Source organism: Rutidosis leptorrhynchoides, chromosome 6 (assembly GCF_046630445.1).
Source record: "Rutidosis leptorrhynchoides isolate AG116_Rl617_1_P2 chromosome 6, CSIRO_AGI_Rlap_v1, whole genome shotgun sequence".
Lineage (NCBI taxonomy): Eukaryota > Viridiplantae > Streptophyta > Magnoliopsida > Asterales > Asteraceae > Rutidosis > Rutidosis leptorrhynchoides.
The window spans coordinates 92,211,095-92,218,264 of NC_092338.1; positions in this window are offsets into that span (position 1 = coordinate 92,211,095).

Consider the following 7,170-nt stretch of genomic DNA (forward strand, 5'->3'; position numbering starts at 1 on the left):
GCCAATGTAGTTTGTTATAAATGTGGAAAACCGGGCCACCTTATTAGAAATTGCCCGAACCAGGAGAACACGAATGGACAAGGCTGCGGAAGAGTTTTCAATATTAATGCGGTAGAGGCACAGGAAGACCCGGAGCTTGTTACGGGTACGTTTCTTATTGACAATAAATATGCTTACGTTTTATTTGATTCGGGTGCGGATAGAAGCTATATGAGTAGAGATTTTTGTGCTAAATTAAGTTGTCCATTGACGCCTTTGGATAGTAAATTTTTACTCGAATTAGCAAATGGTAAATTAATTTCAGCAGATAATATATGTCGGAATCGAGAAATTAAACTGGTTAGCGAAACATTTAAGATTGATTTGATACCAGTAGAGTTAGGGAGTTTTGATGTGATAATCGGTATGGACTGGTTGAAAGAAGTGAAAGCAGAGATCGTCTGTTACAAAAATGCAATTCACATTATACGAGAAAAAGGAAAACCCTTAATGGTGTACGGAGAAAAGGGCAACACAAAGCTACATCTTATTAGTAATTTGAAGGCACAAAAACTAATAAGAAAAGGTTGCTATGCTGTTCTAGCACACGTCGAGAAAGTACAAACTGAAGAAAAGAGCATCAATGATGTTCCCATTGCAAAAGAATTTCCCGATGTATTTCCGAAAGAATTACCGGGATTACCCCCACATCGATCCGTTGAATTTCAAATAGATCTTGTACCAGGAGCTGCACCAATAGCTCGTGCTCCTTACAGACTCGCACCCAGCGAGATTAAAGAACTGCAAAGCCAATTACAAGAACTTTTAGAGCGTGGTTTCATTCGACCAAGCACATCACCGTGGGGAGCTCCTGTTTTGTTTGTCAAGAAGAAAGATGGTACATTAAGGTTGTGTATCGACTACCGAGAGTTGAACAAACTTACCATCAAGAACCGCTACCCACTACCGAGAATCGACGACTTATTTGATCAACTACAAGGCTCGTCTGTTTATTCAAAGATTGACTTACGTTCCGGGTACCATCAAATGCGGGTGAAAGAAGATGATATTCCAAAGACTGCTTTCAGAACACGTTACGGTCATTACGAGTTTATGGTCATGCCGTTTGGTTTAACTAATGCACCAGCTGTGTTCATGGACCTTATGAACCGAGTGTGTGGACCATACCTTGACAAGTTTGTCATTGTTTTCATTGATGACATACTTATTTACTCAAAGAATGACCAAGAACACGGTGAACATTTGAGAAAGGTGTTAGAAGTATTGAGGAAAGAAGAATTGTACGCTAAGTTTTTAAAGTGTGCATTTTGGTTGGAAGAAGTTCAATTCCTCGGTCACATAGTGAACAAAGAAGGTATTAAGGTGGATCCGGCAAAGATAGAAACTGTTGAAAAATGGGAAACCCCGAAAACTCCGAAACACATACGCCGGTTTTTAGGACTAGCCGGTTACTACAGAAGGTTCATCCAAGACTTTTCCAGAATAGCAAAACCCTTGACTGCATTAACGCATAAAGGGAAGAAATTTGAATGGAATGATGAACAAGAGAAAGCGTTTCAGTTATTGAAGAAAAAGCTAACTACGGCACCTATATTGTCATTGCCTGAAGGGAATGATGATTTTGTGATTTATTGTGACGCATCAAAGCAAGGTCTCGATTGTGTATTAATGCAACGAACGAAGGTGATTGCTTATGCGTCTAGACAATTGAAGATTCACGAACAAAATTATACGACGCATGATTTGGAATTAGGCGCGGTTGTTTTTGCATTAAAGACTTGGAGGCACTACTTATATGGGGTCAAAAGTATTATATATACCGACCACAAAAGTCTTCAACACATATTTAATCAGAAACAACTGAATATGAGGCAGCGTAGGTGGATTGAATTATTGAATGATTACGACTTTGAGATTCGTTACCACCCGGGGAAGGCAAATGTGGTAGCCGATGCCTTGAGCAGGAAGGACAGAGAACCCATTCGAGTAAAATCTATGAATATAATGATTCATAATAACCTTACTACTCAAATAAAGGAGGCGCAACAAGGAGTTTTAAAAGAGGGAAATTTAAAGGATGAAATACCCAAAGGATCGGAGAAGCATCTTAATATTCGGGAAGACGGAACCCAGTATAGGGCTGAAAGGATTTGGGTACCAAAATTTGGAGATATGAGAGAAATGGTACTTAGAGAAGCTCATAAAACCAGATACTCAATACATCCTGGAACGGGGAAGATGTACAAGGATCTCAAGAAACATTTTTGGTGGCCGGGTATGAAAGCCGATGTTGCTAAATACATAGGAGAATGTTTGACGTGTTCTAAGGTCAAAGCTGAGCATCAGAAACCATCAGGTCTACTTCAATAACCTGAAATTCCGGAATGGAAATGGGAAAACATTACCATGGATTTCATCACTAAATTGCCAAGGACTGCAAGTGGTTTTGATACTATTTGGGTAATAGTTGATCGTCTCACCAAATCAGCACACTTCTTGCCAATAAGAGAAGATGACAAGATGGAGAAGTTAGCACAACTGTATTTGAAGGAAGTCATCTCCAGACATGGAATACCAATCTCTATTATCTCTGATAGGGATGGCAGATTTATTTCAAGATTCTGGCAGACATTACAGCAAGCATTAGGAACTCGTCTAGACATGAGTACTGCCTATCATCCACAAACTGATGGGCAAAGCGAAAGGACGATACAAACACTTGAAGACATGCTACGAGCATGTGTTATTGATTTCGGAAACAGTTGGGATCGACATCTACCATTAGCAGAATTTTCTTACAACAACAGCTACCATTCAAGCATTGAGATGGCGCCGTTTGAAGCACTTTATGGTAGAAAGTGCAGGTCTCCGATTTGTTGGAGTGAAGTGGGGGATAGACAGATTACGGGTCCGGAGATTATACAAGAAACTACCGAGAAGATCATCCAAATTCAACAACGGTTGAAAACCGCCCAAAGTTGACAAAAGAGCTACGCTGACATTAAAAGAAAAGATATAGAATTTGAAATTGGAGAGATGGTCATGCTTAAAGTTGCACCTTGGAAAGGCGTTGTTCGATTTGGTAAACGAGGGAAATTAAATCCAAGGTATATTGGACCATTCAAGATTATTGATCGTGTCGGACCAGTAGCTTACTGACTTGAGTTACCTCAACAACTCGCGGCTGTACATAACACTTTCCACGTCTCGAATTTGAAGAAATGTTTTGCTAAAGAAGATCTCACTATTCCGTTAGATGAAATCCAAATCAACGAAAAACTTCAATTCATCGAAGAACCCGTCGAAATAATGGATCGTGAGGTTAAAAGACTTAAGCAAAACAAGATACCAATTGTTAAGGTTCGATGGAATGCTCGTAGAGGACCCAAGTTCACCTGGGAGCGTGAAGATCAGATAAAGAAGAAATACCCGCATCTATTTCTAGAAGATTCGTCAACACCTTCAACAGCTTAAAATTTCGGGACGAAATTTATTTAACGGGTAGGTACTGTAGTGACCCGAACTTTTCCATGTTTATATATATTAATTGAGATTGATATTTACATGATTAAATATTTCCAACATGTTAAGCAATCAAACTTGTTAAGACTTGATTAATTGAAATAGGTTTCATATAGACAATTGACCACCCAAGTTGACCGGTGATTCACGAACGTTAAAACTTGTAAAAACTATATGATGACATATATATGGTTATATATATAGTTAACATGATATTATGATATGTAAACATATCATTAAGTATATTAACAATGAACTACATATGTAAAAACAAGACTACTAACTTAATGATTTTGAAACGAGACATATATGTAACGATTATCGTTGTAACGACATTTAATGTATATATATCATATTAATAGATATTCGTACATCATAATATCATGATAATATAATAATTTAAAATCTCTTTTGATATTATAAACATTGGGTTAACAACATTTAACAAGATCGTTAACCTAAAGGTTTCAAAACAACATTTACATGTAACGACTAACGATGACTTAACGACTCAGTTAAAATGTATATACATGTAGTGTTTTAATATGTATTCATACACTTTTGAAAGACTTCAAGACACTTATCAAAATACTTCTACTTAACAAAAATGCTTACAATTACATCCTCGTTCAGTTTCATCAACAATTCTACTCGTATGCACCCGTATTCGTACTCGTACAATACACAGCTTTTAGATGTATGTACTATTGGTATATACACTCCAATGATCAGCTCTTAGCAGCCCATGTGAGTCACCTAACACATGTGGGAACCATCATTTGGCAACTAGCATGAAATATCTCATAAAATTACAAAAATATGAGTAATCATTCATGACTTATTTACATGAAAACAAAATTACATATCCTTTATATCTAATCCATACACCAACGACCAAAAACACCTACAAACACTTTCATTCTTCAATTTTCTTCATCTAATTGATCTCCCTCAAGTTCTATCTTCAAGTTCTAAGTGTTCTTCATAATTTCCAAAAGTTCTAGTTTCATAAAATCAAGAATACTTTCAAGATTGCTAGCTCACTTCCAATCTTGTAAGGTGATCATCCAACCTCAAGAAATCTTTGTTTCTTACAGTAGGTTATCATTCTAATACAAGGTAATAATCATATTCAAACTTTGGTTCAATTTCTATAACTATAACAATCTTATTTCAAGTGATGATCTTACTTGAACTTGTTTTCGTGTCATGATTTTGCTTCAAGAACTTTGAGCCATCCAAGGATCCATTGAAGCTAGATCCATTTTTCTCTTTTCCAGTAGGTTCATCCAAGGAACTTAAGGTAGTAATGATGTTCATAACATCATTCGATTCATACATATAAAGCTATCTTATTCGAAGGTTTAAACTTGTAATCACTAGAACATAGTTTAGTTAATTCTAAACTTGTTCGCAAACAAAAGTTAATCCTTCTAAATTGACTTTTAAAATCAACTAAACACATGTTCTATATCTATATGATATGCTAACTTAATGATTTAAAACCTGGAAACACGAAAAACACCGTAAAACCGGATTTACGCCGTCGTAGTAACACCGCGGGCTGTTTTGGGTTAGTTAATTAAAAACTATGATAAACTTTGATTTAAAAGTTGTTATTCTGAGAGAATGATTTTTATTATGAACATGAAACTATATCCAAAAATTATGGTTAAACTCAAAGTGGAAGTATGTTTTCTAAAATGGTCATCTAGACGTCGTTCTTTCGACTGAAATGACTACCTTTACAAAAACGACTTGTAACTTATTTTTCCGACTATAAACCTATACTTTTTCTGTTTAGATTCATAAAATAGAGTTCAATATGAAACCATAGCAATTTGATTCACTCAAAACGGATTTAAAATGAAGAAGTTATGGGTAAAACAAGATTGGATAATTTTTCTCATTTTAGCTACGTGAAAATTGGTAACAAATCTATTCCAACCATAACTTAATCCACTTGTATTGTATATTATGTAATCTTGAGATACCATAGACACGTATACAATGTTTCGACCTATCATGTCGACACATCTATATATATTTCGGAACAACCATAGACACTCTATATGTGAATGTTGGAGTTAGCTATACAGGGTTGAGGTTGATTCCAAAATATATATAGTTTGAGTTGTGATCAATACTGAGATACGTATACACTGGGTCGTGGATTGATTCAAGATAATATTTATAGATTTATTTCTGTACATCTAACTATGGACAACTAGTTGTAGGTTACTAACGAGGACAGCTGACTTAATAAACTTAAAACATCAAAATATATTAAAAGTGTTGTAAATATATTTTGAACATACTTTGATATATATGTATATATTGTTATAGGTTCGTGAATCAACCAGTGGCCAAGTCTTACTTCCCGACGAAGTAAAAATCTGTGAAGGTGAGTTATAGTCCCACTTTTAAAATCTAATATTTTTGGGATGAGAATACATGCAGGTTTTATAAATGATTTACAAAATAGACACAAGTACGTGAAACTACATTCTATGGTTGAATTATCGAAATCGAATATGTCCTTTTTTATTAAGTCTGGTAATCTAAGAATTAGGGAACAGACACCCTAATTGACGCGAATCCTAAAGATAGATCTATCGGGCCCAACAAGCCCCATCCAAAGTACCGGATGCTTTAGTACTTCGAAATTTATATCATATCCGAAGGGTGTCCCGGAATGATGGGGATATTCTTATATATGCATTTTGTTAATGTCGGTTACCAGGTGTTCACCATATGAATGATTTTTATCTCTATGTATGGGATGTGTATTGAAATATGAAATCTTGTGGTCTATTATTATGATTTGATATATATAGGTTAAACCTATAACTCACCAACATTTTTGTTGACGTTTTAAGCATGTTTATTCTCAGGTGATTATTAAGAGCTTCCGCTGTCGCATACTTAAATAAGGACGAGATTTGGAGTCCATGCTTGTATGATATTGTGTAAAAACTGCATTCAAGAAACTTATTTTGTTGTAACATATTTGTATTGTAAACCATTATGTAATGGTCGTGTGTAAACAGGATATTTTAGATTATCATTATTTCATAATCTACGTAAAGCTTTTTAAACCTTTATTGATGAAATAAAGGTTATGGTTTGTTTTAAAATGAATGCAGTCTTTGAAAAACGTCTCATATAGAGGTCAAAACCTCGCAACGAAATCAATTAATATGGAACGTTTTTAATCAATAAGAACGGGACATTTCAACGTACACGTGATAACATCGCATCCACATACCATAAATACAATTAATAGTCCTTCATCATTCGCAAAGCGAACTCCGTCAAAGTGTCACATACGCCTCTACGACTAGGCATATGCCATTCCACTTAACCAGTCGTGCATCTCAGTCGAGATCACCCGCCCTTCCACGCAACGAACCTTTATCGACAATTGCTCACTCTCATGGAGAAGAGTGACCAATTCCGACACCCTAATTGTGTCCACCACAATATCAACACTTCATCATACCCTTCGGACTAACCGACCATTAAGTCCGTCACCGGATCACCGGTCGTCTTTACCCGTCTATCACTTAAGAGCAACAAGATTCGCTCACCCATCACTTCATAAGAAGTATTCATCACAATGCTCTTAAACTTCAACTTTTGCAACCG